The sequence below is a fragment of the Leucopleurus acutus genome, assembly GCF_964270905.1.
Source record: "Leucopleurus acutus genome assembly, chromosome: 1".
Classification (NCBI taxonomy): domain Eukaryota; kingdom Metazoa; phylum Chordata; class Mammalia; order Artiodactyla; family Delphinidae; genus Leucopleurus; species Leucopleurus acutus.
Window position 1 is genome coordinate 180,607,828 of NC_139142.1, and position 23,907 is coordinate 180,631,734.

The 23,907-nt window shown below is 42.0% G+C and overlaps 1 pseudogene across 1 annotated transcript; it reads right to left on the reverse strand.

The window, feature by feature from the left end:
* Window positions 1-1,166: 1,166 nt before the first annotated feature.
* LOC309969183 (ribose-5-phosphate isomerase-like) lies at window positions 1,167-23,623 on the reverse strand (annotated as a pseudogene). Its single transcript has 2 exons — window positions 23,466-23,623; window positions 1,167-1,969 (listed from the first exon to the last, which is right to left on the reverse strand). The product of its transcript is annotated as a ribose-5-phosphate isomerase-like (transcript).
* Between the last annotated feature and the right edge of the window lie 284 nt (window positions 23,624-23,907).

Genomic DNA, 23,907 nt, shown 5'->3' on the forward strand with positions numbered 1-23,907 from the left:
TCTGCAGAGTTGATTACATAGGTGTGTAATAGATAAATGCCACAATTTACACCAAAACTTTTGTCACCTTGAGAAACACAAGGGACCATGCATTGAAGACCATCTGGTACTGTGATGTGTTTTAACTATTTTTTCCTCTTCCTCCTTGTGAAATTATCAGTTTATTATAGACCAAATATGCCTAAAGTGAATAGCTAATTCCTACCCAATTTTTGCACGTTGATCTGACCTATTACCAAGTCAAGTACTATGGAAATTCAAATTAAACTATAGAAACCAGGTGCCCTTCACAGAGGAGGCAGAGGTCTTTTTTATTTTTATTTATGTTTTTGTTTGGCACCGTACTGTTTTATTTCAACCTTCAAACAATATAAAGAGGTAGCAACTTCTGCTGCTGAACCATGCAAATAACAATAAAGGAACAAAAAAATATATTAACGACGAAAAGACAATCATTTAAATGTGCTTCACGGCAGTGCTTTGGCAGTACTGGCACGTACTTCTAGCCAATGGCCTCCAACAAGAGGGGTCTGAATGAACCCCCTGTTCTCGGCAAAAGAGACCCCACATTTTCTCCCTGGAGGTTTACACATTCTGAGTCACACACACCACACCCCTACTTTCACCGGACTTTTGTAATTCACATCTTACAACACAGTGACTACACACTGTGCGTCTGTACACAACAAAAACTAAAAATAAAACAGGGTGGTAGCAAAGTAAACAAACTTTAGTGTTTCCAGTAAGACATCAGGGAATCGCTGCTGGCTGGGCCCTTCATTTCACCAGTTTAAGGAAAAGTTTGACTTACATTTCTCAGGAAACCCACTATTCAGAAGCTTAACCAGCAGGCTCAGGTTAAAAGTTTAGAAGACAGTCCTCCTTTTTTTTGGTAAATGTTTCATGTAAAACATGAAATCAAGTTCTACTTTATAAAAAAACAACTAAGTATTTTTAATAGTAAAATATATATGTTTATAATTCTCTTTTTAAAAAGACATTTAATAACAATACTTCAGAAGACTGGATATAACCTTCAACCCCCACCCTGCCAAGCTGTCCACCTGGCACAGATACATTAAGGCAAAGGCTCCTGGAGAGGCATGTCCACCTCGGCGCTGGGCTGGGGATGCAACAGGAGCACACTCCGCTCCTGCAGGGCCAGTTTAGAAAGGCTTCTCCGTCACGTTCACCGAGCCATCCTGCATCCCGAAGTAGACTCTCTCTGCCATGTTGATGAATAAGCCCATGTCCACCACGCCTGGGATCGTTTTGATAGTTGTGTTCACTTCACTCCATTTGTGGACCCGGTCAAACTTCCAGTCCAGGATAAAACTCCCGTTATCCATCACCACAGGACGTGCCTTGTCGACAGCCATTCGAAGTTCAATCACACCCGCAAACTTCTGGGTCACAGCTCAGCTCACAGGCCATCGGGATGACCTTCATGGAGATTCCCTTGTGCCACTGATCCCCGAGGTTCTTTGAATCTTTCCGGAAATTGGCAATCACGATGAAGCGACTGGCATTGCCAGCCACAATTTTCTCCTGGGTCAGGCAGCCTCCACCACCCTTGACGAGATTGAGATCAGCGTCTACTTCATCAGCACCATCGATGGCAAGGTCACTCTCTGGTCGTCGGTCCAGGTCACTGAGAGTTCAGCCATACTGCAGGATGAGCTGATGGGCGTGGAAGGAAGTGGGAATACAGACGAGATTCAGATTCTCTTGTTTCACTCTTTCAGCTATTTGCTGCACAGCATGGACAATTGTAGAACCACTCTCAATTCCCAGCACTTGGTTATTCCTCAAGTGGTTCTCCACGGCCGCGCAGCCTGCCAGCTTCCTGGCCTCCTCGGCCTTGGACATCGTGGAGGGGGCCAGGCGGACGCTGTTAGCATCCCCGCCACCGGTACTTGTGCTGCCAGCACCGAAATGCCAGGCAGAGGTCTTTAGATCGCCAATGAAGCTAACTAACCACGTGGCTCTCTTTATTAACCCTGTGCACTGATCAGGTGAACATGTTACCAAGGGTTATAGTTATTATAATAAAGGAGTCATTGTTTCTTGTGCGTCAAGGGTTCTGATGTGACTAATGTGTATACACGCAGAAGCACAGTGGTGCCTTCCTGCTGTTTACTAGTTTCTAAAATCCAGTTCCTTGGAGGCAGCGGGCTCAAGAACAAAACCAGCACAGAAGCAATGGGAGTGCCTTTGTCCTCCAAGTTAGGACACTTCTTCATCCGGAAACGTTTAGGACAAGGGTTGTGTGGGAAAAACAAGCTCTGAACCAAGATTAGATTTGGGAGGAGTGTGAGGCTAAGGGGCTAGATCAGCATGGGGGTAGGGGCGTGCTTCCAAAAGAGGGGCTGGGCGTGGAACACGACCACGTGTGTCCCAGAGAGAAACTTCCCAAAGGGCTTTCCCTCCCAGGCTTGGTTCAGAGTGATTGCGGAGCAAAGTGTAAAGTCTAGTTTTGGTGCCATAGGGTTTCTGGGACAATCCCAGTTGCAAATATTGTGTTCCATCAGCTCTGTGTGTGCTCTTGACTGTATTAGAGTCACATCTTGATCTTAAATTAAGGCCATGATCACTTACAACCCCCAAGAAAGAATCAGGAAAATCAGTCCTACCATTCCCAAGGTGTGTTTTATTTCTCTGACACTTGCTTCTTCTCTGAGCTACATGTTTGCTTCTTTATAACATGGGGGCTTGGAATAGATCATTTCAATGTTCTAGAAGAAAGATTTTGGCGCTGAATGACTTGAGACAAAGCGTTAGATTATTACTCTACCGTCATGAATTGTTACTGTGGGTGATTTTTAACAACTGCTCCAAGTAGCTGGAGTAATTACTCCTTGTTTAGTCAATAGCACAGTTAGTAGTGAAAATGTCAACAAGTTAAACAACCTACCAGGTACTTTTTCTAAACTGCCCTAAAGGCAGACACAGCCAAATGCTATCAGTTTCCATCTTCCATCTAAACCCAAGATCTACCCCCAATCCTGGTGTTAGAACAGAGCATGTGTTTGCATCTTGCTGTGGGAAACAAGGATGCCATCTTTTGTCAAAATAGGGCCAAGTCTTGGGAGATACTATAAGGAGCTTTATTTTTTTCCCCTCTTTCGCTGTGTGATGTTTTGTTTGTCCTGCAGCCCCGAAAATAAATGCCAGGCAAAGGCTCATGTAAATGAAGACTGTTTGTTCCTTCAAGGGAGGCCGAGTTTACAAACAGAAGCCTTAAGACAAAGCAGGCACTCTGGAGCCATTGTGGTTGGCTGCCCATGAATTCCATCTGAAGAGCACCCTGGCCCCTAAGAGGTGAATGCCTGCAGGTATTTGTATCTTAATGGAGGAAGGGGGATTTCTCATCTCTGCTATAACAGCAATAATTGAGTTACATATTCTACTTTCTTGGGTTGAAAACCTGGGTACAACAGGTCTCCTGTAGGAGATTGTTCTAAAGGGAATGAGACTCAGAGCTGAGCCAGTTGTGAATGGACATTTGCTTGGGGATTTACCCAACTTAAAAATAAAATTGAGATATAATTGACATATAATATTGCATTAGTTTTAGGTGTACGACATAAAGATTCGACATTTGCATATACTGCAAAAAGATCACCACAATAAGTCTAGTTAATACCCATCAGAGCCACCATTTTTAAGCCACGCTTTCCAAGATTTTAAGAAAGTTATTCCCATTGGGAAAGTCAAATACATTAATTTTTGTCATATCCTTCAGAAAAGTTTGGGTATGGAATAAAATAATTGTTAAATGAATACATGAATAAAGGAATTAATGAACAAAGGAGTGGACGAATGAATATATATGGAGTGAGATGAGATCGGTGTTACAAATGGTGGTCCAGAACCACAAATCTTGAAGTGTTGATCTTTTCCTTAATCTCTTCATTGTAGCCTTTGACCAATTTCTGCTATATTTGCACTATGGATTATGGTACTTTAGCCTCTGACCAGCCCAGGACAGTCAAGTATTGCTTACTTGCATCCCCCATTTTCAAAATAATCTTGTAAAACACAAACCAGAATGGAACGGAATAGACACAAGTGGGGCATGTTCTATCTCTTTCAGGTTTTCCACCATCACTTTCCCAGGTCCTGGTCTTGGTTTTCTTTTATCCCAGGTCATGTAGTACAGTAAGTTTTTATCATGATTGTACTCAAAAGATTTCTTCTACACTCCATGATTCTATTACTCTGATTTTAATCCTTCTCCAAGTAGGGGTGTTCAACTAATCGCTAGTGGAGAAGTAGAATTTCAGTGGAGGGGTAGAATTGAATTCCATAACTGTCCTGAAATTCTTGTTTGATTTAGGAAATGACTCACGTGAGTCCTACAGTATGAAAGCCACTGGGAAAGAAAGTAAACATCTCTTAAATGGGATTGTGTGCTCAAGATAGTTACATGGATTGACAAGAACATTTTTTTTTGGCCACTCCACACCATGTGGAATCTTAGTTCTCTGACCAGGGATCAAACCTGTGCACCCTGCAGTGGAAGTATGGAGTCCTAACCACCGGACCACCAGGGAATTCCCAAGATATACACGTCTTGAAAGAGGGTTTGATCCAAAAAGTAGAGGGCAGGAATTAGACCCTATAATGGGTGCTCATTTAACACTGTTTGTATAAATGGATTGATAATAAAATTTTAGATAATTCCTTTCTTTGGGCTTGTAACAGCCTATCGAGACTCCTTCGTCTTCAAACATTGAAATATTTTTATTAAAAATTTATTTCTTGGGCTTCCCTGGTGGCGCAGTGGTTGACAGTCCGCCTGCCGATGCAGGGGACACGGGTTCGTGCCCCGGTCCGGGAAGATCCCGCATGCCGCGGAGCGGCTGGGCCCGTGAGCCATGGCCGCTGAGCCTGCGCGTCCGGAGCCTGTGCTCCAAAACAGGAGGGGCCACAACAGTGAGAGAGGCCCGTGTACCGCAAAAAATAAAAAAATAAATAAAATAAAATAAAATAAATTCTTTATGTAATCAGTCAGCACATTGAAGGAGTACTTTGTATTCTGTAATAATAATCCATTACATTTACATATTGTTTTATAGTTTTCAAAGTGTTTTTACATTTCTTACTGCATTGCATCTTCACAAAAATAATGAGATGTTGGGATTCATTTATCTAGTTGACATTTATGGGCCAGGCAGTGGGCTGGGTTTGCAGGCATCTTATCAGATTGATGCTTTTGACTTGGAAGTGATTTCACTTAAGACCAAATTACCTGAGACTTCACATAGGAGTCTCAGGTAAAAGTATTGTTATCATGACTATTTTTTTTTTTTTTTGCATCTACTACCTGAGAGCCAGGACATTAAATGATGTGCCCAAAGTTGCATAGCTAGTTAATGCTCTATCCATTGAACCAGCACCACTCAACTCTGACAGTAAAGTACCTAAAATTTCTAAAGCGCATTTATAAAGGGTATTTATGAAATAATTCAGCTAATAATAATTTTTCTTTACATACTGTCATCCACTTATTGTAAAAGTGAAGTAAAGAACCAATCGTGGGACTTTCCCGGTGGCTCAGTGGTTAAGAATCCGCCTGCGAATTCAGGGCACACGGGTTTGAGTCCTGGTCCGCGAAGATCCCACTTGCCGCGGAGCAACTAAGCGCCACAACTACTGAGCCTGTGCTCTAGAGCCCGTGAGCCACAACTACTGAGCCTGCGCGCCTACAGCCCGTGCTCTGTAACGAGAGAAGCCACTGCAACAAGAAGCCCGCGCACCGCAACAAATAGTAGTCCCCACTCGTCGCAACTAGAGAAAAGCCTGCGCGCAGCAACGAAGACCCAACGCAGCCATAAATAAATAAATAAATAAATTTATATACATATAAAAAGAACAAATCATACTGCTTGCACTGAGTGAGGCTGTAATTCAATCTGCCGGCACTGAGTTTATTAACTTCTTAGAGTACAGGGCGTAAGTGGTTTTGGTGGTAAAGTGTTGTAGACCAGTAAAAAGTTGCGACAAGCTGGAAACAGCCCCTGAGCAATGGTTGGATTATATTGTTTCTTTGAGTAGCTAATATAGCACCTTTTATCATGTTATGACTCAAAGGCTGATGGACAATTTGATTTCTTCACAGGTCACCTTGCTGAGGCAGAGAGCAGGAGCCTGACAACAGCCAGTGGGGGTGATAGCAAAATAAAATATATGACAGAAGAGGAGGAATCACCAGGGGAAAAGATGGCGAGTGCACAGGAGGAAGAAAAGAGCATGCTGAGCCAGAGAAAAAGGATAATTAAAAGGACTCAGGGCTTGTGAAAAAAATAGAAAAAAAAAAATAAGAAAAGGAAAAGAACTAGTGAGATTAGGTTTAACCAAATTAAATAGCATGGAAAGTAGAATGAGAATAAAATGAGAGTTTCTTTTGGGTCTAGGGGCCTCCTTAACTGTAATTTGAAAATATAAGGATATTAGATACTAAGATTTAAAAGACAGGGAATGTGTTCCCGAAGGATCTATTGAGTTCTTACTCTGTGCAAAACCATGAAAGTTTGAATGATGATGAAAAGAGAGGTAAGGTAATTGCCACCTTGGAGCTCAGAGCTGAGGTGATAAATGCAGAGTAGCATCCTGCGTTCTCGCGTTCCTCTCTTGACTTGAGTCAAAGGCAGCTCTGAGGAAGTGGGCTGACTTTCTCCCACCTTAGGGGTTGGCATAGACTCAGCACTAGAGGATGACAGGCTGGACACCATATGGTTTTCTAGGTTTTGTTTCTAATCTCTGTCACATTGAGCTGCCTTCTGAAACAGGCCCTAGAGTGACCCCCATAGCTGGGTCTGAGCTGGAGAGAAAATGAAGGGTTGCCTGAGAAGCCTGTTTCTCTCCGTCAGCTCAGGACAGAAGAGCCCTTGAGCCTGAAGATTTGGCTTGACTTCTATCTAGAAAGTGGCCCCCAGAGCCTCACTATGGTTTCAATTGGTTTTGAAGAGTCGCTGAAAGAATTCTTTTGTTTGTACTTCAAGCTGGCGGGTTTGCACTGTAACGATATCTGCTTTTCTACATCTCTGTTTGACACTGGGTTGACCTCTGCTTACCTCATACTTGCTAAAAAGAAACATATCTAATACCATCCACCTCTGTGATAAGGGCAAGGGAAAACAAACAGTGGAAAGACCCTTTAGGAACAGATGACCTGCTGTTGGCTGGAGGAGCCATACTACTGGAGAGGGGTCTGGGGATGCCCACCGAGGGCTTGTCACTGATTAGGGAGGTGATGCCGTTTGGACTCAGGGGTTTAGAATTTTGGAGCAGAATTCTAGCTTCCTCTGGCCACACACAGGTCGTGTGTGATATCGTTAATCGATAAATAAAGTGAAACATAATTTCTTAGCCTGCGATTCAGATTCAAACCATAAATTCTGTATTCTGTCTAGCATCAGGGACCTCAGCTGGATAGCAGATCAAGTCATTAGAAAGAGCCTCCAGGGATTCCTCAGTTAACAAATCCACCTTCCTCTTGGAGTCTCTCACCTTCCTCTCCTCCTCCGTCTTCTTTTTCTTTTTACTTTATTTTGCTGAAATATAGTTGATTTACAATGCTGTGTTAATTTCTGCTGTACAGCAAAGTGATTGTTATATATATATATACATATATACATTCTTTTTCATATTCCTTTCCGTTACACGTTATCATGGGATAGTGAATATTATTCCCTCTGCTGTACAGTAGGACCTTGTTTTTTATCCATCCTATATATAATAGTTCGGCTCTGCTAATCCCAAACTCCCAATCCTTCCCTCCCTGACCCGCTCTCCCCCTTGGCAACCACAAGTCTGTTCTCTATGTCTGTGAGTCTGTTTCTGTTTTGTAGAAACAAACTACTAGAAGGTCATCAAAACACTGCTTGGTTGTTCTAGGAATAGGATTTTGGGCCACCTCCGTGATGTGAGGTTAAAATACAGACTGTGCAGAGAAAGACAAATATCATATGATATCACTTATTTGTGGAGTCTCAAAAAATGGTACAAATGAACTTATTTACAAAATGGAAACAGACTCACAGACCTAGAAAATAATCTCACGGTTACCAAAGGGAAAGGGAGAGGAGGGATAAATTAGGAGTTTGGGATTAGCAGATACATACTACTACGTATAAAATAGACAAACAAGGACCTACTGTATAGCACAGGGGACTATGTTAAATACTTTGTAATAATCTATAATGGAAAAGAATCTGAAAAAAGAATATATATATATATATATATACATACATACATACACACATATATAACTGAATCACTTTGTTGTATACCTGAAACTAACACAATATTGTACATCAACTCTACTTCAATTAAAAAAAGATACAGCAGACTGGGTGTGCCAGTGAAATATCAAGCACCCAGAATACTTTTGAAAAGTGTAAACTAGGGATGATTTTCCTTGTCTTTCACTGGCCCAGATACCATTGTCTTCAGTCAGAAAGAAGAGGAGATAAAAAATAATTTTTAGTTTAGGAAATAAATCCTATTTTAATTTATGTAATTGTTTTCATGTATATGTCATAATGAATTAACTGACAAATTGTCTGAGTTTAAAGACGTTTGAGAATGGTTTTAGGTCTAGAAAGCCAAGTCTGAGGATCAGTGAATGCATTAGGGAAATAATTGACAAGGAAGGAAATTAAAAGTGAATATGCAAATATACAGAAAGAGGCCAGAGAAATGCAGATTTCTGGAAATAGGTGAAATCCAAAGATTTCAAGGAGAGGGAAACCTTCTCCATGACGGAAGTCTCCCAGATGTTGTCATTTACATTTTATACCTTTACTGCTGGGCTCTCTGCGTTTCTCTTACCCATGTGTGACTTTCTCAGGTGATCTCACCTAGGCTCATGGCTTCCATGTGCTGAGGACTCATGACTTTTTACCTCCAGCTTGGTCTCTTCTCTTTCCTGTATACCATGCTTCTTCAATCACTTTCTTCTATTTCCACTTGGATATCTAATAGGCATCTTAACATTAAAAAAAATAGATCTTTTTCTTCCATCTTCCTTGCAAACTTGTCTACCTCAGCCTCCCACAAACCTTATACCATTTTCCACCGTATCAGCCTTGCTCTCTTTAAGGTAATTTCTATCTATAATTCACCAGCAATTCTGTTGGCTTGACTTTTAAAATAGCCATCCATCTCTCCCAATTTTTCCTGCTATCGCCCTGATCCAAGTATATCACACATTACCTGGACTAAGGAACCAATCTCTTCAACACCTACTTTTCTCTCTTATCCAGTCCCGTAACAGGAAAATGACCCTGAGACTAAGTACTTCCTTAAATTTTGTACCCTGCGGGCAGAATTGGCCTCATCTTCCTCTTAGCCCTTTGTAATAATCTGGGTTACAGATAACAGTTGTTTGCACTGGGGTGGCAGCCCTGGAGGTGGTGAGAAGGGATCTGGACTTACTGGGAGAGCAGAGTCACAGGCTCCTGCCTGATCGCAGGAGGTGAGTGAGAGAAGGAGAGGAATCAAGGATGACTTTCAGGGCTTTGGCCCAAGCAAGAATGGGGTTGCCGCGACCTGGGAGAGAGGTGACCACAGGGGAGCAGATTTCAGGGTCAGGTGTTGAGGGGAGGAGTTCAGGTTTGAAATACCTTAGACATCTAGTGGAGATGCTGAGGGGCAGCTGGATGCAGCAGGCTGGAGTCCAGGACTAATGACGTCAACACTCATCCTAGAAGATGCACACCTTATTGCTGCTTCGGACCTTTTGCCCTTTTGTTCACTCTGAGCCAAACGTTTTTCTTCCATATCTTCACAGACACCTCCTTCATGAATATAACAGTTCAAATGTCAGCTTTTTGAAGTAAGGGGTCTTTCCCAATGACCCTATCTAAGGTTGGTCCTTCTTTCTCCTGTTCCGTCTTCCTTCCTTCTTTCCTTCCTTCCTTCCTTCCTTCCTTCCTTTCTTTTTCTTTCTTTCTTTCTTTCTTTCATTGAAGTATAGTTGATTTACAATGTTGTTTCTCTTGGTTTTTTTCTTAATCATGTCATTCCTATCTGAAACAATTATTTATTTACCTACTTACTTGTTCATTGTCCGCTCACCTTAGAATCATAAAAGTTTCATGAGAGCATGGATCTACATGTCTTGTTGACCCTCAGCATCTTTTTTAGTTGTCTTTTAAAGTTTATTGGTTAATGAAAACCCTATCCATTGTGGGCAATATATTTTTAGCTTTTGTCATTAACAGTTGAACCCAAATTCTTATAGGACAGTTAAGTTCATCAAACGTGATATTGATTATATTGAACAAGAAATTTGTTTTTGAGACCCTACTAAGTAAAAAAAACTTTATGTAAGTAAAGTATTTCAACCAAAGTTCTAATATAACTCCATGGTCAGTCAACAGTAACCTAAAGTTGATTAAGATCATTGTCAATATTCAGTCTAGGAACATAGCCAGGAATAAGAATCAGCTCAATGTAGCAGCAAATGTCGTAGAAAGAGATCTGGACTTTGACTCAGAAAATCTGACTTTAAATCCTGGCTCTAACACTTCCAAACTGTGTGATCGTCAGCAAATTCCTTGACCTCTCTTGTTCTTCTTATCTATAAAAAGGAATGATACCTATATTACATGGAATTATAGGAATTAAACAATATGATGTATGTGAATATGCTCTGTAGCTTAACATCTACCTAATGGCATGCAAATGTTACCTGAGTAATATTCAAATTGGTTTAAAAGATTCCAGGTGCTTTCAGTTGTATGAGAGTGTTTCCTAAAAATATGAATCTCCAATGTATGTGATTCACTTCAATTATATAAAAAGACACGCCTTTTGAGTTGGTTAGGATGTTTAGCTGCAAGTGGGGGAATGCTCAAATAAATGGATTTAAACAAGGAGGAAAAATTATCTTATATAAGAAGGAATGCAATGTTTGGCTTCATAAATTCCTCAGTCTCGCTTCATAAATTTCTCGGGGACCCAGTTTCTTTCCATCTTTTCCCACCACTGAAGCCAGTGTGCTAGCTTGGTCCTTTGGTTCTGCATCCTGTGGTCCCACAGTAGCTGCTCTGGTTCCAAAGATCACACCTACGAGTCTGAGGCACGTAGGGAGGAAGATGTCTCCTGGGAAACTCCTATCAGGCTTTCTGTTATATCTTTTCGGCCAGAGTTGCGTGGAGTAGCTGGGACTGAGTGCGCTGCTGGCAAAGGGGGGCTGAAGTTGGCACTGAACTCTTAGAGTCAACATTTTCTTCCTGGGGGTGGGGAGGCACCCACTTTCCATGAGTATATGACCCCCTGATACTTGGACAAAAATAGTGTTCTGTTGGCAAGGAAGAAGGCGGGGAGAGGGAGGAAACGGTTGTGGTGTAGGTAACCAACAGTGCTTTACACACCATCCTCATCTTTTTTGAAGGGAGGAGGGAGTTAGTGGTTATTGCAAAACTCAGAGTGAAAGAATGTCGTGATGGCTAAAAGGTTGGAAATTACAGTTTTATGGACTTTACTCTCAGTCATTGACCATGTTTTAGTTTTAAATGTCATTGGTTATATAGCCAAAATACATCATGAATACAAAAAAATCCCACTATTAAAAACAATGGCTAAATCGCTCTAATATCTTTGGTTTTGTTTTTTAAAATAAACCCATTTGTTATGTAAATTTGGTTGACTGGACCTAGACATTAGATCTTGACCTAAGGAAGGAGAAAAAAATTAATATAAAGAACCACAACTAAAGAGGAAGGAAGTACTTAGGAAATAAACGCATTAGAAGACGTAGTGAAGAGGATTTAAAAGATTTTTTTTTCCAGAGTAACTAGAGTGGAAAAACACAAAGAAAAGTTCCTTCTGTGATGTTTCCTATTACCTGGTGTCACGCTTCTGTACTTCTAGTATTACATTCTTATTCTTTTAGCGTTATTTCACTTTATATCTGAAGAAGAGCTAGTGTTTCATTCATCCGATGTTTTTAACAGCGTTTTAATCATTGTAAATGATCATGCAATGCCCGAAGCACATTGGCTAGAAAATGGTTTATAAATAAAATTATTGTAATTTTTGTTATCTTTATCTCTTGAAACAATATTCATTATATTCAGATTATATCTCGGCTAGAAATAGTTCAACATATGTGATTATATGTAATCAGTCTATTTTTTTTCTTGCTCTTTTAAAAATGCCATGGCTCACCATTCAATTTTGTTCTTATCGCCAACAAACTATTGCTTATAAGTTGTTAAGGACTCTGATTTGCTTTGAAGAGTAAGTCTTTACAGGTTTCAACAAGAGTTTGCTCCTGGTAGGGCTGGGATCCAGAGAAATTCCTTGTTCCCAGTGCCTATGTCTTGATAGCAGGGGTAGCAGCATGTGGAGATGATCGCCAGAACTTTCGCCTGAAGCTAGCACCCCAAGTGTATTCAGAGGCTAAAACTATGACTAATAGGAAGAACTATTGGGGAGGCCTATTTTAGCTTGATCATAGAAATAACTTTGTAAATATTAGCTGTGTCTGCATACAGATTAGGGGACAGTGTGAGATTGTGAGGTCCCCATCATTTGCAAGTATCCTAGCAAACCCTCAGGCCACTACTTTGCGGTGTTACTGATGGGAATTTACAACATATCCATGGAGGCTGATATTCAACAGCCTCATAAGTGACTCCCTTTCTGAGGCTTAATGTTCCTAAGTAGCTTGCAGTGTCTTAGTTTGCCTCTGTGGTCATGTCACAGTATTGACCTCAGGACCACTCAGCGTCCTTCAAGGGCAAAAATGCAATGTACCTTCTAGTCTGCACATTTCGACATGCTACAAGGAATATTATGATGTGCGTCCACCTCAACTAAGGGGTAATAGTTGTCTGGAGTTTTTAGCTGGTTGGCTTTGAGGGCTAGAGTTTCAAGTTCAGGAGATCAGGGTTTTACATATCTGATTCTCTATGTGGGTCAAAGCATTTTCCTCTTCTCTGTGCCGATTTACACGATATAAAATTTTGGTAAGTGGAACATTATAGTAGTTAAAGGTATTTTTATTAAGGGCACGACCTGTGTCCCTTCCAACTGATGAGTGATTTTGTGGAAAGCATGCAGCTGTGGGTATCAAAACTGACAAGATAGGAGTATCAACAGTGCAAATGCAGCCTTACAGCCGAAACAAACAACAAACAAATCAGGCAATAGGCTGGTGGGAGTGGCGTAGGGGTAGGAGGTGGTATATTAAGGGTGACATAAGACACTTGGGAAATCTGAGGCCAGACACTTTGCCAAAACTCTCCGTTGAAGGACAGAAATGTTGGTGGCTTTTGAGATCACCACAATCAATAAAAAGCAACGAAAAGTGTACTTTGCGGCTATCAATTTTTCAAAGTTAGCTCAAGTTCAGCTTTTTCCTTGAACTGTTCCTAAGCCATGCCTGCACGAAGTTGGAATCTTCCCTGACTTCCAGATAGTCTAGGGTACCCATTTGGTCATGAAATGTTTATTTATTTTATTGCTACTCTGAGAAGTCACCTGGTTGTCATTACCTTAAAAAATCAAACGTAATTTTTTGCAGTTATTTTGGCAACTGTCAAATTGTAAAAAGGATTATATATGCATAAATAAATATATATAGGTATTTTGTTTTGTTTTAAAATCAAAGTCAATGGCTTTATCCCTCTGTATCTTGTAAGTTTAAAAACCAGGACTCTACTAATTTTATTTGAGTTTGCTCACTCCTATGAGACACGGTGGTCAAAGCTGACCATATCGTGACCATTAGGACAAGTTCTGAGGTTCTAATCTCTTGTGACATCTGTCTTCCTTATGAGACTGGTGTTGTCTGGGGCAGGCCTAGACAGACGCACGGTATACCAGATGTCCATCTTCCGTGGCTCTTTGTTTTTCACATCTAGTACAGAGATGCTAATTGCTGAGTGCAGCTATTCAAAGTGGCTGTTGTCATGCCAGGTATCATTCTAGATTTCAAGTAAAGTATAAGCATGCAAACAAGAAGGAACTTTGTGCCAGGCAGCACTGAGATGCTGGCGTGCACCTGTGAGATGCCACGTTGGTAGGAATGGAATATGAAGACCCTCCCATCTTGAACCAGCTGCAGACACTTAGAGAAGCAAAAGGATGGCTGCCAGCTTCAGACACAGGGCTTACTCCCCACAGAGCTGTCAAGTTTTTATTCCTCTTCTGCCTGATGGATGGGGAAACATGAATGATGCACTAAAAAATCCCTTTCATTAGTCCAATATTGTTGTGTGGCTCCTAGAACTTCTTAGATGTGCACATAATTTTTCACTCAACTGCCGAGTGTTGGGAAAAAGCGGGAGCGACAAACCAGTGCCCCCAACCAGTCCTGCTATGTCACATCTGAGGGCTTCTGTGGGGCAGCCTGACTTGGCTTTGCTGGCTCGGAGACTTTCCCAGGGGAAGGGGAACAGCTCCATTCCACCTCATTGGAGGCTCCCTCTGCTGTAAAATTCTTGCCTCTGACCATGTAGAGCCGTTATAGGGTCTAGATGTAATAACACCAGGAGGAAAAGAGTCAGGTGCAAATTGCTAAGTGTTGTTCTAGTTGAGCATGTTCGGTACGTTTGTTAGGCCATGGAAAATTCTTTTTCACTCAAACGGATGTTCTCCTCTTAATCTAATTTTTATTTTTGACTTCTCTCACTATTTTAAATTCAAGTGTTCCAAAGTTTCTTTTTTCATTTTTGAGCAAAATTAAGCTAAAAAGAGGGTTTTGTGTGTCTACTTTGAAAGACTTCCCTTTTGTCACCTAATTCTATACTGCTTTCTAGTATAATTACAAATCTTTGACTTCATGAAGAATGATTTATGTCGATTTAACCCAAGCTTGATCAGTTCTTTTTCTGAGTCTTCCCCTGGAACAGCCACTTTATTTTTAAGGAATCCTGGGCCAATTCAATCTCTCGGTGGCCTTCTAGTGGTTTTGAAGAAAGAATCCCATTTATTGAATTGGAAAATTAAAAATAATGCTGATAGACATTCACTGGTTTAATAGTCTGCCCCCCAAAGCAAATTAATCAGCAGGTATTAAACTTGTTACTTGTCATTCAAGTTTTAATTTCCTTGAAATGGTTAGATAAAACATCAGTACTAACTTGCTAATTTTAATATTTAGGTAAATGTATGCTTTATTACTTTTCTTATTAATGCTTTTTATATTGTATTTTAATTTTCCACAAGTGTGTTCCTCCTTCTGTTTTGATTCTAATTGCTTTCTATACCTCTTTACATTCTATTATACCTATTGTAACCAGCAATGGCCTGATTGTGGTAGGCATCCAATGTGTGTGTTGGGTTCATTGATGAGCGTATCTAGAGAAACAAGTTGTGGTATATATTCAGAATCTTTTTCCTGCCACCAGAGATTATTTGTTAGTCGTTTTGTTTGAGCAGGTTGTGAAGGTCTAGGTGTACATGATAGGATAACAGAAACAGAGGAGTTTAAACACTGGGACGTTCTCTTGTGGAGTTTTAAAAATTTACACAACATTCTTTTGCGGGAAAAAAAAGTAGAAAGTAATCTTCATTCCATGCTCTAGGGCAGAGTGTCTCAACCTCGGCAAAATTGCCCTTCAGTCCAGATCATTCTTGATTGTGGAGAGTGGTCTGTGTATCGTAGGAGTTCATCCACTAGATGCCAATAGCAGATGTGACAACAAGAAATGTTTGCAGACCTTGCCACGTGTCCCTGGGGGGCAAGATCACTTCACTTGAGAACCACTGTTCAAGAGTGATGTCCACGCTGGAATTATTTTGCTATAAAGGGCCGGTTGAAAGCACAGAGATACTTAGTGTCAGATTAAGTCTTTCTGGTATTTGAGGAAAGCCCTCCAACCCTACATGAATCCCAATCATAGGGCAGAATGAACACCCCGTAGAAGTGTTGCTGTCTCTACTCCCTGCTGTCGGTCTCAAGGGGGCGCTGTCGAGGGCTACGTGCTGAACCATCGCGACCTGTACGTTGTAAAAGCTGCTTTCCCAGGGCTTCCCTGGCTGCAGAAGCTCTGGCTTGTTCCGGAACAGGCTGCTTTCTCCACACCTGACATTGGGCTTCTTGTCAGGGGCTCATCTATGGGAAAGCATCCTGGAATGATTTTGTTTTCTTTTGTCACGGAGGTATGGAGGAAGAACCATCAGATACAGCTGCAAAGTAATTCAGAGCACTTATGATATTCTGGAATTCCTTTCTCTCTGTCTGTCAAATTTGACTATTCTCTTTTTCTCCCTGGTCCCCAAGTTCTATACTGGCAAGATAAGGGTTTAACCCTTCGGCCGGGTTGACACCACCCATCCGCAGGACACTGGAACAGACCACTTCTCAGTGATCAAGTCTGATGAGCTTCTGAACTGGGGGGTGGGGAAGGAAGTGTTAAGTTTGCAGCTGAAACTCTGAAGAGCTGCCAGTCAAGAGAACATTCGCACAGGCTCTCCACTGACCCAGATACTCTGCTATCTTGAAAGCTTTATCTTCTAAGAGAATGTTGGCTAACGGCTTTCCTTTTATTCTTGTTTCTGTTTTAAAAGAATAACAAATACGCTTAATTCTTCACAAAATCTTCAGCAAATACCTTTTAATCCAACACGATGGTAGTTATTTTAAGAAGTTGGCAAAGGAAGGACTGAGGCAGTTTTCTATTTTTCAGTCTGGGATATTTCCCCCTTGTACAGAAGCACTTGATTACATTTAATCTTGGCATGCACCGACCACATTTACTTTGCATAGAACTGATATCATTGCTTTTCCCTCTTCTATACTCTTTTTTCATCTCCCCAGTAAGCCTTACAATTTAAATAACAGATTAAAATACACACACACACACAGAAGAGGTTCACAGATACCATGTATGTGTTCACTGTAACTTCTGGGACTTGATTCCACACACAAGCTGTGTTTGTTGAAGGAAGAAATGGTTTGTCAAAGCATTGTGTATATATGGAGAGAAAGAGCTCGGGAAAATACCTGAATAAAAATGATGCACAGAGAGAACAAATTGCAGAGGTTGGAGACATGGCTGCTATAGGTGCAAAATGATTGAGGTCTTCTTCGTCCAGCAGAGGTGTTGAGGACTGTTCTCTAGAGATCAGAACAATCTAGAGATGGGTGATCTATGTTACCAAAGGGGTGGGTGCTCTGTGCATCTCAGGTGGGGCTTCCTCTGGTTATTATCTGCAATTTAAGACCAGAATTTATGCACCAGCTCTTTGACGCATCTGCAGCTCTGGGTTTAGTCTTTTCATCTCTCAGTCCCACCCCATTTCTTTTCAATACATTATTACTGTGAAAGTATTTTAGATTTAGAGGGAAGTTGAACAGATAATGCAGGGATCTGGTCTGTCCCGCACCCAATTCCCCCCATTATAAACCTTACATTACTTTGGAACCCCCATTCCATTTTCAGAGTTTATTTTCCTTTCTACTCCAAGGGAAACCACAAAATTGCTTTCTGATCCCAGTAATGCTGAGAATAAATAAGATGCTTAGTATTTCAGCAATTGTTTAACCATCTCCAACCGAAGTTTGCACTTTTTATCATTTTAAGAGTAAAACTCTGTACTCAAGTTTATTCGCACGTGGGAAAACTGATGTATAAGAGTTAGATGATTTTCTTAAAGAAAGGTGAGCAGGAATTAGACCATTCCTCATTTGCTTCTCCTGCTTTTAGGAGTAATATTGATGGATTGAGCCATCTCTACATTCTGAAAAATCGTAGCGATTTTCTTCAGTGTGACCCCAGCAGATTATTTCTGGTAGCTTTCTTTTTTAAATTATTTTCTTCTATTATTATTATTCTCAAACACTTATGACAAAGGGGTAAATCTGATGGATTTTACTACAGTATAGAAAATGAAAATCTACATATTTTATTCTTCCTATTTACTTGGTCATCTGGTAGCTTTCTTTACTTCATATATGCACCACTAAGACTAATATGGTTGGAATTAATAGCGATCCTTTCTATAAAATGGATAAAGCTTTGGCTAATGTCACAGTAGTTATAAATAATATTGCTTTATCAAGATCTATTTCTGGTTGTGGAAGTATAAATAATGAAGCCTCTAGAAAACTCTGGGTGACAGATTTATTCTACTAACAAAATAAAGTGATTACAAGGAATTAGGAAAGACTGAACTGGGAAAGGCCTCTCCGCTATGACTAGACGCCAAGAAGGTCACGTGTGTCTCTTTGTCTTCTTGGAGTTGCTGAAATAAGGGCATGGATGAGAGAAGGCAGTTATCAAGGAAATGTCCTCTTTCACCAGTGATAGTGCTTTTTAGCACAAGGAGAGGGAGGTTCTCAGGAAGCATTTGGGTCATGACCGTGTTCCATTTCAATTTGAGGTCATTCTCTGTTTCAGAGTCAGGTCCTGAGTATCAGAGACCTTTGTGTGGAATTTGCTGGCTTATTCACACCTTGTGCAGGTATGCTGCCCTTCCTCTTTCTCTCCTCCTCTTCTGTCTTTCCACTCCTCAGCCAACCTCCTGAAATCTTGTTTGTACGTCTGGGAAAAACTCTAGGTGAAATAAGAGAATGCCACTAAGGAGGAAAGATGGAATTATGGATATCCAGTGGACTCAGATTTTCTCCATAACTCCTTGACTGTAGTTAATAAAATGATCATTTCTTCTAATCCCAGGTAGGAGGAGAATCAATAGAATCAATAGAAATAGTGTGTAGAAATCCACCTTGTGGTCCCTGTCATAAACTTTGTCCCACCCAAGGGGAAGAGTGGAACCAATGTACTGTAGAATGTGTGCTGTTCAAAGAAAAACAAAACAGAAAACTTAGCTTATCATTCCTTTCAAGGAGCTTTCAGTGAAGAATAAATTTTGACAAAACATTCTCATTTCACGTCGTATAATGAAATCATCACACATCCTACAGAAATCCATGCAGAAACAAAAATAGGTATGGTAGCAAAATTTTTCTCAACTCAAAATGAGAGAGAAGATTGGACATCAACTTATGAATTTAAGGCTGTTAACTGAAATGAACAATTTCATTCCTAAAGTGGATTTTTACCCTAAAGGATCAAATTGACCTTTACTTGGGTGACAAGTACTGTTTCTCTACCAGTTCTCCATTTTAGTCTCTGCTGTGTAAGTTCAGGGCCACATGAGAATGCTAATTCTCTATTTTAGCTTTTTGTGGGGTTCCCTAGGGCCTCTCCCCTTCAAAGCCTCTGTGACCCGAGTTCTGACAATCTCCAGTGCCCAGCCCGACTCTGGCCACCATGGTCATTTCATTCAGTTCGTGGTGGTTATCATCACGCTGCAGTTTGAATACTGGTGCTACTGGTTAGCCTGGGATACAATGCGAGTGTTGTAACACTCATCAAGACTCAGGTCTCGGCTTGTTCGGTGGTGGGTAGCGGGGTTGCTTCACACTGCACTTCAGTTCAAAGTGAAGGCAGGAGGGAGTGGAGATCGTAGATCATAGATCACAGAGCAGATGCTAACCCAGAAATGACGGTGCTCCTCTGCCACAGAGCAAACTTGCAGGCACACGAATGCTCGGCGCAACTCACCAACATGTGTGCGGGGAAGGTGAAGCCAACAGAGCAGTTGGAGGAATACATCCAACTAATAAGGAGCTTATAACTCTTTGGCAATTTGTTTGACTTGGGAGTTATTGCAAAGTCAGAAAGGTATTGAGCCTCCGGGATATTGGCAACGTTGCTGGGAGTCTCCCACTGTGAAAAGAAAGCTTTGCCAATGGGCTTTTTTTTTTTTTTTCTTCAGGTGTTCAGTATTGGGTTTTTCAGGCCAAGACTTTTGGAAAAGGCAACATAAATCACATCGGTATGTACGGTTAATGGGACTGGTGGCTGCACAAACTCTCCCATTCAAATATGTGCTACAGAGATCTTCCAGTTTAGATGATCTGATTCATTCATTCATTTACTCATTCAACAAAGGCTGACTGAAGTCTTACTGTGTGTCAGGAGCCACTGCGAATATCAGAAGACAGACCCAGCTAGGACCCCTCTTCCGAGGTCTCTGAGCCCACATCGTGCATTTCTCCCTTCCTGTGTCCTCAGGTCCTTTATTGCTTTTCTTCACTCCTGATTCAGGAGCTCTGATTTGAAAGAAAAGTATGAGGAAAATCCTCACAAGGAAAAAAGTTGAAAGTCCTTCTGGTTTATTTACTTATTTATTTAAAGCATATTAATTAAACACCTATTATACGCAATGTTCTCCAGAAATAGGTGATCGGAGCAGACTTTCTATAAAGGAAAATTTTGCCTATCCACATTCCAGATGATAAACTTTCTTACATAAAATGTCTTGGACCTTACTGAAAGAGTAACTGATTGCTGTTGGTATACTAAGAAAACTCACTCTCCCTTTCTTATGGATCTGGGAGGCTGGATGGACTCTGTCCTTGGAGTGGACTTTCTCCAAGCTCCGTATTCTCCTCTCTCTTACTGTATCTATCTAACCACTAGCCAGGTCCTGGTGACTCTATCTCCATTACGGTTTTCATATATACCTTTCCTTCCTTTCTTTTTTTGACGGCTACTGCTTCACTCCAGAACCCTTTATGACTCTTGCATAAATATCATTACAATGGCATTCAGGTCAAAGATCTCCTTCTTTCCAGTCTCTCCCTGCTTCAGATCATTTTCCATATGGCTGCCAGACTTATCTGCTGTATTCTATTAGTCCTCTCCTTAACAGTGACACCATTTCTATTGCCTCTTAGATTAAGCATCTGTTTCCAAACAGGGTGTCAAATACCACATCCTAAACAAACATAGTCGTTAAGAATGTGGACTCTGGAATCTGAAACACCTACGTTAAAAATCCCAGCGTTTCCTACCGTGCTGTCGGCCCCTCTGCTGAGGTACGGCTCACCCAGGACTGCAGTGGTTTTTGTACCTGGCTGGCTCTCGCTTGAGCCTTAGGTTCCCTTGTAGGCAAGGCAGTAGTTTATTTGTGCTTATGTCTGTAGCGCTCAACACAATGCCCAGTGCATGCAGAAGAGTTGGTAAATATCACCTACACTGGATGGAACTTAAAGAGGTTAAATGATTGACTTATTACATTGCATCTTCTGTTTCCGGCGTGCACCATCATTTCGGGGTACCGGGCTGGCTTACCTCATCAAATTTCTATAATTCTCATCCTCAAGGTCTGAGGAAAAGGCTGGTTGATAATTTGATAGTTAAAAGATTCAGTATTGACTCCTGAAAGCCTAAGAAAAAGCTCTGAGCAGGAGAAATCACTTACCTCTGGCAGGAAAAAAAAATCAAGAGAAAAAGTGATTACTTTGATTACATTGGTAGGTAGCAAAGGCCACATGAGACATCTACAGGTGTCCTAACAGTTTCTCCTTCCTAAACATCAGCTCCGCGGTACTCAGGCGGTGAGGGAAACCGGGTCCCTTGCTGTATCCTGAAGGCAGTGGTTAGACTTACTTGTGGGGTTAATAAAGGCTGAACTTGAGCTTCCGTTGGTGGTTAACCCCCTGCCCTTCTCCTGGTTCCTGTGAGACACCTGACTGATACTATGGGCTGCAAACGTGTTCAAGTTCATTAGTACTGTTCATGGTGCCTAGAGTCTGGGATAAACCAGTGAGTTGAGAATAGAACAAAATTCACAGTGAGACGGTTTTGCATTCTTGTATAATTTAGAATTCAACTACACATATGCATAAGCCTTGTCCCTGAATATGAGATGCTGAAGACGGACCAGAGGAAGGAATTCATACCCGTGGGAGTAGGAAATAATGAGGAGAAAATGGACTTTTAGCTACAGCACAGCCCGAGTGTGGGTAAGCCATCGTTAGAAATGCTATCTTTTTTCTGGGTCTTGGCATTTGTGATTAAGCTCCTGTGTGTCCAGTGCTCCTTTCTGCACCCCACGGGCCAGGCCACTTTAGAAACAGGACCACGTAGTTGCCAGAGACACAGAATTGTGGAAAGGAATTCTGTTGGCCCCTCTGGTCAGACGTTGCCAAATGGCATTCCTAAAAAGCTTCAAATGCTTCTAAGGGGTCAAAATGGCTTCTAAGAGCCTCTGCCAGGCTTAGGACACAGTGGGTCTGGAGGTAAAGATGACCTAGATTTGAATAAGTGTCCATTCCTTTCCACATGAAAGTCCTTGGGGGAGTTACCGAGGTAGGTAGTCGCCGGGGGGGTCTTGGGGGAAGGTAGAGTCTCTGAAGCTTTCTTATCTGTCAGATGGGTCCAAGATACCTTTCTTAATGGTCAGGTGTGAACAGTACTTTGGGTACCAGATTATAGTCAGGATTCTCCAGAGAAACAGAACCAACAGGTGGTATATGCACATAGAGAGAGATTTAGTTTAAGATATTGGCTCATGTGATAGCAGAGGTTGGCAAGTCTGAAGCTGGTAGGACTGGAGGCTGGAAATGGAAGCTCGGGCAGGTTTTCCGTCTTGCCCTCTGGAGGCAGAATTCCTTCTTCCCAGGGCAGACTCAGTCTTTGCTCTTAAGGCTTTTGACTGATCAGCTCACCCACATTTGGGAGGATAATCAGCTGTACTGAAAATCTACTGATGGAAATGTTAATTACATTGAGAGAGAGAGAGAGAGAGAACGTGAGTGAGGAGGTAGAGGGGGTGAGCGCTCTGCGGGGTCCCCGCTCTCTGTGAGACATCTTCGCATACAGTACATTTGATGGTTAACCTTATGCCTCAGCTTGACTAGCTATGGAGCCCAGCTGTTTGGCCAAACACCAGTCTAGACTGTATCTGCCTCTCTCTGTCTCTGTCTCTCTTTCCCTCCTCTCTTCCCCTCTCCATCATATTCATTCTTCATGTTACTATAGACTGTATCTGTCTCTCTCTGTCTCTGTTTTTCTTTCCCTCTGCTGTTCCTCCCCTCTCTTTCTCTCTCCATCAGATCCATTCTTCCTTTTCCTATTTTAGTTTCACTTCCTCGATCAGGGTCAAGTCTTTAATCTCTGAATTTTCTGCCTCATTCTCACTCTCTGACTTTGCCTTTTCTGATGGCTTCCTTCCCATCCACCCCTCACCACACTCAAATCTTCTTTGCATCTAAAAATACTCTCAGGGCTTCCCTGGTGGCGCAGTGGTTGGGAGTCCGCCTGCCGATGCAGGGGACACGGGTTCGTGCCCCGGTCTGGGAAGATCCCACGTGCCGCGGAGGAGCTGGGCGCGTGAGCCATGGCCGCTGAGCCTGCGCGTCCGGAGCCTGTGCTCCGCAACGGGAGAGGCCACAGCAGTGAGGGGCCCGCGTACTGCAAAGAAAAAAATAATAATAATAATAAAAATACTTTCATAATCTTCACTGCGACAGCCCCTGCTTCTCTCTCTTCAGCCTCAAGCACTCCTCCTCTGTCCTGGAGCTTGGTGGTGTTGTGACAACTCTGGGACTTGGGTGTGGCCTCCTCTTGGGGAGCGTCACCCCTTCCTGAGCTGGTTAACTCCCCAGCCCTGGAGTGAATCCCAATCCCATATAGGACTCTCACCTGCCATTCTGCTCGGCCTGCCGTGGGGTGAAGACGAGGCTGGCTGGGTCGCTGAGGGACTCAAGTGCACACAGGGCAGCCCACTTGGCCAAGGCTGTGGCATCCTTCAGCGTCAGGGGCCGTGCTGGGAGGCTGCCCAGGGTGCTTGCAGATCGCATGTGGGGAAGGGACCCTGAGCTGCCAAAGAGCAGTAACCAGCAAGCACTCCTTTTAGATTTAAAAGGGATATTCCCTTGAGATGTGGGGGCTCCTAAGCAAATTTCATATTTCAGGAGAACTGGTGCCGAAAGAATAAGGAAAGACATCTTGCATGTGTGTCATGGAAGGAGCTGGACATGACTGGAGAGTCTTTGAGCCCATGAGGACATTTTCAGATGAAGAATTCAGAGAAACTAGCCCAGAGTCACACAGCTTGTTTTGTCAGGGCACAGACTAGAACTAG